Source organism: Lissotriton helveticus, chromosome 2_2, assembly GCF_964261635.1.
Source record: "Lissotriton helveticus chromosome 2_2, aLisHel1.1, whole genome shotgun sequence".
Taxonomy (NCBI): domain Eukaryota; kingdom Metazoa; phylum Chordata; class Amphibia; order Caudata; family Salamandridae; genus Lissotriton; species Lissotriton helveticus.
The window spans coordinates 345573548-345586367 of record NC_136060.1 but is presented as its reverse complement, the minus strand read 5'-3'; the positions used below and the strand labels follow the sequence as shown (position 1 = coordinate 345586367).

The window sequence follows — 12820 nt, the reverse complement described above, 5'->3', positions numbered from 1 at the left end:
TGAGGAAAAGGTCCATAGCTGGTTCCTCCAGGCCCGGTACCAGAGGAAGGAGAGGGCGAGACGAGTGTTTTTGGTGCAACGTCTCAAAGATTACGGACGTCTTCGGCGTGGGCACTGTCAGGGGAATGCCCAGCTTCGCAGCGCCCCTCAAGAGGACATCCTGGAACGCCACCAGGTCATCAATTGGGGACACCCTCGTATCCGGTGATCCCGACAGGGTAGGAGAACGATCCCTGGAGCCAGAGGATCCCGTGCGGGAGCGAGACTCGCGCCTCCTATGGCGGCGTCTCGACCGCGAGGACGATCTGTGCCGCGACCTGTCCCGTCTCCCAGAGCGAGAGCGAGAGCGAGACCTGCCAGTCCGTGGCCTCCCCACCGGTTTCCGCGGTGGAGTCTTCCTCGGAGCCTCCTTGGGCGCAGGTTTCGGGGTCCCCTTAGGAGGTACAGGCAAAAACGGCAGCGAAGTGGACCTCGGAGGAGGAACCTCCGGCTGCGGTGCCGGCCCACGCGGAGGAACCGGTGGAGGCGGGTCGTCCGCTGGAAGTGGAGGCAGCGTCGGCGGGTCCTCTCGAGGCAGAGGAGGGAGAGGAGGAGTGACCGCCTTCGGACCAGGTGTATGCGTCGACCGAGGCCGAGAAGGAGTGTATACCGCAGAGTACACCGTGCCCTGTGATCCTTGAGGCGAAGAGGGCTGAGAGCCCGCCCCTTCAGCCGGAGACCGCTTCCTCTTGCGTCCCCCGCTGGAAGCAATGTGACTCCTGGGACTAGAATCCCTCTTGCGACGCTTCGGAGAGCCTGACCGACTCCTAGACGTCGACCTCCGTCTGCTCGACGTCGAGCGTCGCTTTTCCGGCGTCAAAGGGCGTTTCCTTGACTCCGGCGTCGAACGCCGCCTCCGCGACGTCGACCTCTCCTTCCTCGGCGTCGAACGCCGATCCCTCGACGTCAAGCGCCGATCCCTCGACGTCGACCTCTTTCTTCTCGACGTCGACCTCTTTCTTCTCGACGTCGACCTCTCTCTCCTCGACGTCGCACGTCTCCTCGACGCCGAACGGTCCTTCCTCGACGATGAGCGTCGCCGACGTCGTCTGGATGTTCTCGACGTCGAGGATCCCCTCGACGTCGACCGGCGGTGTCGCCTCGACGGCGAGCGCCGATGTCTACGACGTCGGTAAGAAGCCCTCGACGTCGAAGACGACGTCGACGGCGGCTTCGTCCGCGGTGGCTTCGACGTCGAGTCGTCCCGATGTCTCGTCCCGGAGCCCCGGGGAGAAGGGGAGCACACTGCCGTCATCCCTCTCGACGTCGTCGTCGAGGCTATCGACGTCGACGGAGACCGGGATCGCTTGCTGGGCTTCCTGCCTCTGGGGAGCCCCCCAGAGGCCTCAGCAGAGGCAGAGGGAACCTTCCCCGACTGCCCAGACCCACCTGCAGCCTGCAGGCGCCTCTCCTCAAGGCCAGACAGCCTGATCTTCGCCCTTTCCTTCAGAGTGCGAGTCGTAAACTGCTGGCAGATGACACACTCCTCAGGGACATGATCTTCAGGGAGGCAGACGATGCAGACATCATGGGGATCACCTCTGGCCTTCTTCCTCTCACATGCTGGACACTTCACAAAGAGTCCAGGCATTTTAGAGCCCTAAAACACCTGAAGCAGCACACAGAAGAGAAGAGAAAGCCAAGAAAGTAAACTGCAACACTTTTAGTATACAAAAGTGCCAAAACATGCAATAACCCCTTGAAACAAGGGAGAGCTCAATGCCAGGGTCCTGTAAGCAGGAGCCGGAAAAAAGAACTGAAGTCAGTGGGACCTGCTATGCATTCTGGGATACTGGGAGAAGGTTCTAGAAGGTTTCCTTAAAGGCACAGTATCCTGTTTAAGCCACATAATGGCAGCCTATGGGGCTTGTCTGTCCAGGCCTTCCTCTCTATCATTTCTGAGGGGTTTTTGCAGTAAAAGCAAGGGAAATCTGGACAGGCTTTGCTGTTTGTGGATTTTTGGTGGAATTTCTAGTTGAAGTACTGGACAGTGTAGCCTGTGGATATAGGCTGCATTATTTGTCTTTAAATTTTCTCTTAAGTGTCTTTGCAGTTCTGCACTTTTTTGACAACTTAAGAGATTATTTTTGATTGCCGGGGTCCACGCACATGGGCGGGACTATTCACTAGATTATGACTATACACAGAGATCCCCTACTACAGAAAGGATTGTTCATTTGTGAGGTGCATGTTTCAATCACCCCCTGGTATTCAAGTTGATCTAAGATCTCCCTGACCTGTTTTTTAGCTTCTTGCTTAATTGGGTACTACCTCTGTGCAGTTGGTTGAGATTTTAACTGGATTTTGTGAGGAGGAGAGTCCTCATCCCATCCCACATGATTTTTATATAGTGCAGGAGCCTGGGCTACTGCCCACTTTCTTGCAAGTGTATATTTTTTTATGAATTGGAATATGATTTGAGAAGGCAGGCATAATCATTTCTTCAATGAGCTGAGTGGGGATGAGATGCACTCCTAGTAATCCAAAAGTTAATCAAGTGTAAACTATTACTCCTTTCAAACATTATCAGCGTGCAAAACTTGCTTCGCGCTTCGTCCCATTGCGCTGCAACATTACTAAACAACGAAGGAACCTTCATAGGTTCCACCAAGCTGCACAGCCACATCGCTGCCTGAATCCAATGAATCAAATTCATATGTTTAAATCTACTTTTTCCCTTTTTTCATCATTAATTTTCATCATTCTTTCTTGCTTTCAATTCATTTTATTCAATCCATGTTAAACGTTAATGTTCAAGAAGGCTCAGAAGCATAAGGTGGGTTCCATGTCATGATTTATTATGTTTTGACAAACCCAATGCATTTCGGGACTGAATTCCCTTCGTCAGGGGCATCATGACATGCTGATAAATCTTAGAACCTCCATAAACGATTCCAAAATACATTTGTCCTGTTTAAAATGCATGACCTCTCATTTCTCTTCCCCAGCGTGCCGAGGAGTGTGTGTCTTGTTGAAATACAAAAAATCATTTCTTCGGCATGAGGGCACTCCCTGACAAACTCTGGTGGCCAGTCTTTTTCAGCTAGAAGGATGTCATAGCCCTAGGAGAGATTATCCCAAAATAGACCCCTTATTTTCCTAGTCTTATCTCCCTCTATTCGTAAGGTTATTTCATATATTTTATGAGGTTTGCTAACTCTGGTATCTACAGTTTCCACCTGAATGTATTCATTCGTGTCCACTGTCTCCAGATGATTCATCAGTATCTTGCGAGCTATGCTCACTTCTGCTGCGCCGTCTAGCATTGTCTGAGCCCACTATCCGTTTTTCAGCTGAGTCCTCAGGATCCTCGGGATGTTTTATTATTTTAATGCTGGATACCTTCTTCTTTGGAAATTTTAACTTTTTACTTTGAATGAGCAGGTTCTTTGTCTTTGGACTTGACGAGCTCTACCCTGTGTTCTGACCGTCCTCTTCTTTCCGATTTCTGCGAGGAAGTCTGAAAAGATCGAGAGGGACGTGTATCAATATCTTGATATCTATCAGGTTTCTTCAGATTATCCCTATTTCTAAGGTTGTATTTTTTCTCAGAGGGCTCCCTCTGGGGAGACTTGTGTCCTTGGTCCGGAGATCTTTCTCTCCGCCGAGGAGACCTTCCTCTGGACTGGAATCTTTTTTCTTTGGGAGTGGATTGTTTATTTCCATCCCAGTTCTTTTTTGAAGTGTTTAGATTATTTTTAATAAATACCTTTTCAGGATTTTCTATTAGTTGGGGTTTCACCGGTTTCCCACCCAAACTATCTCTTCCTAGTTCTTCATAGGATTTTTCTATGATTCTGGCAAGTTCAAATGGTTGGTCTGCTATATCTGTTTCCTTCAATCTTTGGCGGATCGCCACATTTGCTGCTTCCCCTTTTATGTTTGCTAGTAGTATTGCCGAGACCTGCTTGAAGTCTTTCAGTAATTTCATACCCAGAGTTAAAGCAGGTTCTGGACCGTATTCATTTTGAATCTGTTTTAGCACATCTGGTATTACTGACATGGATGGAACTCCATGTGTTTTTGTGTAAATGGAAGCAAAGACTGTACCCCAAGTGTCACAGTCCTCCACATGTGGTGCGATCCCCATTGGGAGACAGATAGTCAGAATTCTGTGTTTCTCCACAGGTGTGGTATCTGGAAATACCGCCTCTATTTGAGTGATTTTTTGTGCTAACCAGAATGGAATTTGTTCCCGTTTAATGGGTACTTTGCCTAGACAGGACTATGTTCTGTGGTGTGATTTTATTTGTGTTCCCCTGATGAGGGGTCTGTGGAATTTTAATAGCTGGTTGGACTGTTGAAGTCCGCATTACATATTGGACTAGTTGTCTGTGTATTTTAATTAGTTGTTTTAACTGTGTTAACTGTGTTAAAAGTTCTGTTACTGACATTTTTTCAATGTCTGGATGTGGTGTGTATCCGGCTAGAACCGGCCACGTCGCTCCTGGTCTACATAGTGGACCGAGCCTGGTGATGTGATCATTATGTTTTAGGGCGCCTTTAAACCAGAGCAGGTGCTCTTGGTATTTGAGTGGTATTTCCACCTCCTCGAAAGGGGTGTACTCATCCGGAGGTTCCTCTATCTTGTAATAATGGAACTCCTTTGTTACAGCGTTTGCTGCTGGAAAATTTATCCATGAATAGAATACCTCTGTCTGCTGATATTCGTGTGCCTCAATCACGAATATGACTGTACCACCTCTTGGTGTCAGTCCATTTTCTATAAGTTTTAAGGTTATAGTTTTTCTTATGCTGACCTCCCTTTCTTCTTCATTGTCTGACATTTTACTGACAAGAAGATTTTTTGTTGCAGATCAGGTTTCCACGGAAACAAAGATTAGATGCACAATATTTTGGAACACTGTATCCTTCAACGTTGAATAAACCAAAAACCATACATAGGAGTCTCCTCCTACTAAGTTTGGCGGATTTAAACTTTCACCCACTCCAGACGTCTTTGGAGTTTTATGGGAAAAAGGGTCTCTGTGAAAAAGCACGACTGAGTTACTCGAATGTCTTGCGTTAGATTTATCGCCTATCCAAACCGTTGGGCGCCATGTAGTGTAGTTCCTATTTTCCCAATAGGCTCTGCGCATTGGAATAATATCTTCAATAGTATAGACGTAGGACTGTGGTTAACTAGGTCTTCTACTGACGATATTAGACTTAAAGTTATGTGTGCCAGCTAGCTCAGAGTTCACTAGAAACTTTCTCGAATAGGCAAGGAGGAGTTTAACCTCCCTGGATAGACAAGAAGGGATTTAGTTTCTGACAACCATAGAACATGACAACTTTGCTCTCCCCTAATCAAGAGTATATCTCCAGAGTCGTGTGAAAACAAAAGACAACTTATTTTACTCAGTCAGTACGTGCATTCTTAGTTTCACCAGTTTGTAGAGAAATAAGAGATGGGCGTGGTTCAATAAAAGATGTTATTTATTGATCAGTCTCTTTTCTCATACAAGAGAAATGAATCGCTATTATTGCAATACTTATAGTTAAGTAAAGTGCATACAGTAAAAACAGAATTATAAAATAATACTGTAAAAGCATTTATATGGTTTCTTAGCCATATGATACTTAACCTCTTGGATGCTATGGGAATTCCCCTGCTGTGCTGGGATTTCGCGATCCTCGCACATTCATGACGAGCTGGGCTCGTCATGAGCGTAGCAGGAGGCTACTGCATGACGAGCCCAGCTCGTCATGAGCGTCGAAGGGGATAAAATGGATAAAAGATATACATACATATATACATTGACTAATCGTACTCAACTGGTGCTTCTAACTACGCCTACCCCGGTGTACCTGACCTAAGCCTAATACTTGGGAGGGAGTAAGTAAGTAGCAGTTTAAGTTAAGTTTGCTTTGCCAAGAATCTGACTCAAGAATTCTCTGTAAGGGGTTAGTCAGTTCAGTACCTGGGATTTAGAAGGCTGGAGGGTTGGTATCTCTGTCTCAGGACTCGATATCCCAGTTACCCGCGAGGGCGGCTGGAAACGCCAGAGGCTGGATTTCTCGGCAGGAGAAAAGGCAGCGTCTCTCTCAGCGCGTCAAAAGGGAGGGGCAGCGTCCGTGGGCTTTTCTGCATCAGCTGGGCTCTCCGGCAAGTAGCGCTGCTCCAAGCTCGTCACCACCGTGTCTTAGCTTAGGGCAACGTCGGTATATTTATACCTGAAAGGTGCCGTGTTTGACGTAAGGATGGACATAAGAAGTCAGCAAGAATGTCATAAGGACTGGTCGTTCTTACATTCTTTGCAGGAGTTCTCGAGCGAAATCAAAACAATGGTCGCGGGGATTTCCCAGGTCTGTTGGAGGTTTGATTTGTTTTGAGAACTCGGTGTGCTTCTCTAGGGGGCTGAAGGGATAGTGCTTGCTTAATGTGACAGCATGCGCTATGACCTAATCTGAAGACGGGTTTCTGTGCCGTTGTATGGACATTAGTGAATTAATAACCGGACAAGGGTCAGAAATAGGAGTATCAATATAGGTACCTAGATAAACACACTACAAATTAAGTGACGGAACTCGGTGGCAGAAGAGATATATTAGTTAGAAAAAGCAAGACCCCTAGACTGCCTGTCTGGAGGGACATCAGGAAGAGTGCTGATGTCAGGGGATGCTGTAGCAGCCTGAACCACAAAGCGTGGAGTAGGCTGCCGGTGGAGGCAGATCGGTTCTCCAGGGGCAGGACGGGGCCTATGAGCTATAGATCGGTCCACTGGGGCCCCCTAAACGGGTTTAACAATATATCAAATAGGGTTTCAATGAGGGGGAGCACAGGCACAACCCCTGTTTGGTCCCGATAAAGCACCCCAATTAAGGAGTCATTGGCCACCTTCACAGAAGGTTACTGCAGCTCCAGATCCACAGCCACCCTCCTCAGAAGATCAGCGAAAGCAGAGAGATATCCTCAGTAGCGAGGCTGGGAGGAGAAAACAAGCCTGAGGAAGGGAAAGACTCAAGGCCACTAACCCCATCCAGTTCAGATATCCAGTTAATGTCCAGAGGAGGCAGAATAGTGTCAGTTATGTTTGGAAGAAACCCAATTTCATCTCCATCTACACCAAAACACTGGTCTCCTGAAGGAGGAACAGTAGGGGGCTCCTCCGAAGAAGGTAGCCCGAGATGAACCTCCCCGCCGACCTGAGGCTGTGTGTGTCGATGTGGCAACACCTCGGTGTCAGAGAACAGAGATATAGTAGCGTAGACTTGCACCGAAGTCTGTGTCATAGCCGGCTGATCAGACACTGGCGTTGCAGGTAGGAACCCCGGAGGACTGTGCACCGGAGCCAACAAGGATCAGACAACGGATCCAGTGGGCCTGACTGATGCTGAGGACGTGGTATCAATCAAGGCTCCTTTGGCCTCCTTGGGGCTAAGACGCTCACCAGAGAAGGCAGAGAATCAAAGATGGCATGAAGGGAGTGTAGAAAGATGGCTCTGTTTATACTATACCAAAGTAAGGTGTAGTGTGCACAGAGTCCAGTGTATCCCCAAAGGTAGGCAGAGGTAAAAGTAGATAATACCTAACTCTGTATTTGTTTTAGTCTGGGAGAGCAGTAAGGCTTTATAAGAGGGTAGTGTTAAGCATGTATTGTACATACTCAGGCAAGAAATTATGTCACACACTCAAAGACTGAACTCAGACCAATTTGTTTGTATAAAAATAGTATTTGGCTCTATTTTATTTCTAGAACCAAGACAGGCCTTGTGTAGATAAGTAAAGTAACACTTTACAAGAATAATGCAGTTCAACACAGTTGAAATACAGTAGAATGCAACTAGTTTGTTTACAGGTTAGCCAACATTGACAATTACTTGTCAGTTACTATTGTAATTGCTTTACAGTTACTATTGGGATTTATATTTAGTTACTTTTCAGCTTACTTTTCTTACTCAGTGTGGTATACCTAGATGCCACACTGGGACATTCCCTGGATAAAGGTAAGTAATGCGATTTGTTATCACAACACATGTATGCTTTTTCATAGAATTTCCAACTCCACACTTTTTATAGAAAAACAGTCAAAGCAATACTATGGTAGGAAATGAAGTTATCAATTTCAAGGTAAGTACTTTGTTTTGGGAGTTGGGTTTCTGGGGTTAGAACAATGATTCCCCTAGGGTCAAGGATGCACTCTCCAAGCACCGTGATAGGCACTAGGGCGGCCGGGTGCAGAATGTTGAGGCCCAATGTTATCCAATGCGGGATAAGGGGCCTCCAGTTGGTGGCTGCTAATGAGCAGGCCACAAAGTTGTGGCAGCAAAGATCCTGCACTTAAACTTATGGCAAAGGGGGATCCGTTGTAGCACACAAGGCGCACCTGCAACGGCACTGGGGCGGCTGGGTGCAGGGTGCTGGTGTGGCGTTGGGTGCCCTGTTGTTTTCAATGGGAATTCTCTGGTTGCAACAATCACTGCAGGCTCGGGGACAAAGATCTTCTCGAGGCAACCAACAGTTGGAGAGGTAAGTTGGGATGTTGAGGGATGCCGAAACACCATTGGTTTGGCCACCCAAGGCCATGGGGTGTTGGGTGCAGGGGTGTCTTTTGGTGTCTGGTTTTTCTTACTGGCTGCGGTCGCGGGGATCCTCCAGAAAGGGGCTGCAGGCGTCAGATGTAGACTTGAGGTAGGTCAGGCATCACCAGTTCCCAGGTCAGGATCCCAGAGACCTCCTTGTGGTGTTGAACCACTCGAACTCGGGCCGTGGGTGTCGGGTGTAGACTCGCAGATTTAGCCGGAGCCAGAGTCTGTTGATGAGCAAATCCGGTGCTCACAGGAGACAACGTCTTGATTTGGAAAGGCAGGGCAGGTCCTCTGGGTTCTTGGGGGCTGCTGGGTGCCGAAACACTCTGGGATTTCGCCGGAGCAGGTTTGAGGTGGGGCCAGGCCGGTAGGGCTAGGGCCAAGTCAGTTAGTGTCGTACTCTTTTGCTTTTAGCATGGCTCCTTCGGTCCTTCTTCTTATATCTTCTTGTCTGAGGAGGCAAGGTTCAGGGTTGCCCCTAAATACTACATTTAGGAGTGTTTCAGGTAGGTAAAGCCTCACTCTTCTTGGCTGGGTTCACCCCATCTTCAAGATGGTAGGGACTAAGTTGTGCTTCACCACCTCCTCCCCCCCGAGGGGTAGGGTTGGCAAAGGTGGGTACAACTCTCCTCCTAACTTGGTTTTCCCACTGATTCTCCTGCAACAAAGTGTGGGTCAGAACCAGTGGTGGGCAGTTGCTGGGAGCAGCAAATGGCTGGAGCAGCATACAAAGGCAGCAAGCCTTTGAAGCTTCCCCTTTGTGGACCCTGCCCATCCTGGGGGAGGAGGTTTGGCACCTTGACCCAGGATGTGCTTTGTTTCAGGACCCAGAGAGCGGCAGGTTCTCGACCCAGGGGTCCTGAAAGATGTCTGGTGGTGGCAGCTGGAGAGCAGCCACTCAGCCAGGAAACTAGATTTGGTCATTTTTTAGGGGGCATCTCTAAGTTGCCATCTGAGTGCATTTTTCATTAAATCCCACACTGGTCAAACTTCCCATTTGTCAGTAAAGCCATTATGGTGCTGTGGCGTTTGTAATGACCAACTCCCAGACCATATACTCTTTATGGCGTTACTGCACTTACAATGTCTAAGACTGGACTCAGACACTGTACATGTACAGGGCTCAGGCACCTATACCCTCACCACTGGTATAATGCACCCAGCTAGAGGGGTGGCTTACCTATGCCAGGGCAGTGGTTTGTAGGCATGGCATACAGCGATGTGTGCCATGTCGACTTTGCCTCAAAGTCCAATGGATCTTTTACAGACTTCAGCAGAACAATCATTAAGGCCCCTTTCATACATGTTGGTAGGATACCCTGCGCTATGGCCTCCTGAGAGACCAAGAGGACTTTGTTAACCAGGTTCCCATTGTAGGTCTCTTACCATTTTGTCGGAAGACCATCCATTCCTTGTGTCCTACAGGTATTCAGCTCTTTTAATGCAGTCATTGCTTCTGCTAATGTAAATGGCCTATCTAACTGGGTTGTGTGACGGAACCACACATGCGATTACAACGCATGCCAGTTCCATGTGGTGTTAACCACGCATATACCTTCATCAGGCATGCCTTTACACAGAAATAGGCGGTGTTAAGGTATGTATGGCAAAGACATAGGCATGTTAAAGGACTTATCAGGTAAGTGTAACCACCCCACTTCCTGAGACCTACCCTCCTGCCATGAGCCCTAAAACTACCCCGGAGCAGTAAAAACGACCCGACCCTCCCCCAAGCCCTAAAAACGACCCAAAACCTCCTCCCAAACCCTAAAAACGACCTCGACCCTCCCAGCTCTAAAAAACTACCCAAGCCCTAAGAAGTACCCGAGCCTCCCAAACCCTAAAAATGATCTGACCCCCCGAGCCCTAAAGACTACCTAAGCCGCCAAACCCTAAAAGCTACCTCGACTCCTGAGCCCTAAAAACTATCCCAAGCCGTAAAAACGACTCCGGCCCCCCCAGCCCTGAAAACTGCCCCAACACATAAAAACCAAGCCCCACTTACGTCACCATGTTCCTCTCGAGCCTTCCTCTTCCTGCTTCTTCTTCAGCCAGCCCACTCCAGCAACTAGATCCGGCACTGCCGTAACCAAGCATACACTGGCCGCCCCGCTCCCGCCTCCCAGCTGCTCCTCCCTCCCACTTCGGCTCTTATGGAGGCCGCGCAGCGGGCGCACGCAGCGGGTGCGCCGCCGGCGCGCCAAAAGCGGTACAAAAGGGGGTGGTAATGGACGGAGCATCTGAACCAATCAAACACTCACACCCAGTCAAAAGATCTGGGTTTAATCCATCACCGTTCTTTAGCCCACTCTGCCACCCCAGTTCAGACATGGCTATATGCAAATCAGTCTGACGCTGTGTCTCATGGAAACAGTCCAGCCCGAACTGCCAAGCCATGCTTTCCCTGGACCGGAAACAAGCTTCCGAGGACCGGTTTCTGGCATTACAGCAGTCTTCAGCCCGGCTTGCTTGAATCCAGTGGCAAAGTGAGCAAGGGACTCACGTCTGAGCATACCCTGCCACACTTATGGCGGCCAAAAGCGGTACAAAAGGGGGTGGTAATGGACGGAGCATCTGAACCAATCAAACACTCACACCCAGTCAAAAGATCTGGGTTTAATCCATCACCGTTCTTTAGCCCACTCTGCCACCCCAGTTCAGACATGGCTATATGCAAATCAGTCTGACCCTGTGCCTCATGGGAACAGTCCAGCCCGAACTGCCAAGCCATGCTTTCCCTCGACCGGAAACAAGCTTCCGAGGACCGGTTTCTGGCATTACAGCCGTCTTCAGCCTGGCTTGCTTGAATCCAGTGGCAAAGTGAGCAAGGGACTCACGTCTGAGCATACCCTGCCACACTTATGGCGGCCAAAAGCGGTACAAAAGGGGGTGGTAATGGACGGAGCATCTGAACCAATCAAACACTCACACCCAGTCAAAAGATCTGGGTTTAATCCATCACCGTTCTTTAGCCCACTCTGCCACCCCAGTTCAGATATGGCTATATGCAAATCAGTCTGACCCTGTGCCTCATGGGAACAGCTCAGCCCGAACTGCCAAGCCATGCCTTCCCTGGACCGGAAACAAGCTTCCGAGGACCGGTTTCTGGCATTACAGCCGTCTTCTGCCCGGCTTGCTTGAATCCAGTGGCAAAGTGAGCAAGGGACTCACGTCTGAGCATACCCTGCCACACTTATGGCAGGGTATGCTCAGATGCCAGAAACCAGTCCTCGGAAGCTTGTTTCCGGTCCAGGGAAGGCATGGCTTGGCAGTTAGGGCTGGACTGTTCCCATGAGGCACAGGGTCAGACTGATTTGCATATAGCCATGTCTGAACTGGGGTGGCAGAGTGGGCTATAGAACGGTGATGGATCAAACCCAGATCTTTTGACTGGGTGCGAGTGTTTGATTGGTTCAGATGCTCCGTCAATCACCACCCCCTTTTGTACCGCCGGCACGCCAAAGGCAAGCCCGTCTGCACCCGGACCGCGCCCAGCGCCAGAACCCCTGGACCCCGCGCCCCCATCAACGCCGGACTGCACTACGACTCTAGCACACTCCACGCACTCAACACCGAACGAGACCACCCCTGCTACCGGGCCACCCCGAAGCCCACCCAAGGGCCCTTCGCCTGCCAGAACTGCAGATTCACCAGCATCTAGCCCACCAAACCACCAACCAGAGAACCCAACCACCTCCGCTGCATCCTCCTCAACACCCGTTCCGCTCGCAAGCACGCCATCGAACTCTGGGACCTCCTAGACTCCACCGCCCCTGAAGTCGCCTTCCTGACGGAGACCTGGCTGACGCCACCTCAGCACCTGACATTGCCATAGCCATTCCACAGGGCTACAAGATCTCCCGCAGAGACCGCACCAACTAAGTGGGAGGGGGAATCGCCATCATCCACAAATACTCCATCAGAATCTCGACCAACACCGACGACACCCTTACCACCGCCGAGCACATGCACTTCCAGATCCACACCGACCCCAACACCACCCTCAGAGGAACACTCGTCTACAGACCTCCCGGACCACGACCACAGTTCAGCGACACCATCGCCGACCTCGTCAGCACCCACGCCCTCGCCTCCACGGACTACATCCTCCTCAGGGACCTGAACTTCCACCTCAAGAACAACAACGACGCCAACTCCACCGCCCTGATCGACAACCTCGCAAACCTCAGACTCAAACAGCTTGTGACGACACCCACCCACGCCGCTGGACACATGCCGGACCCCATCT

General features: G+C 49.8%; 1 protein-coding gene across 9 annotated transcripts in view; it reads right to left on the bottom strand.

Moving 5' to 3' along the window:
- TBC1D14 (TBC1 domain family member 14) overlaps positions 1 to 12820 on the bottom strand; it is an 830696-nt gene that overhangs the window by 337717 nt on the left and 480159 nt on the right. The window lies entirely within an intron of this gene.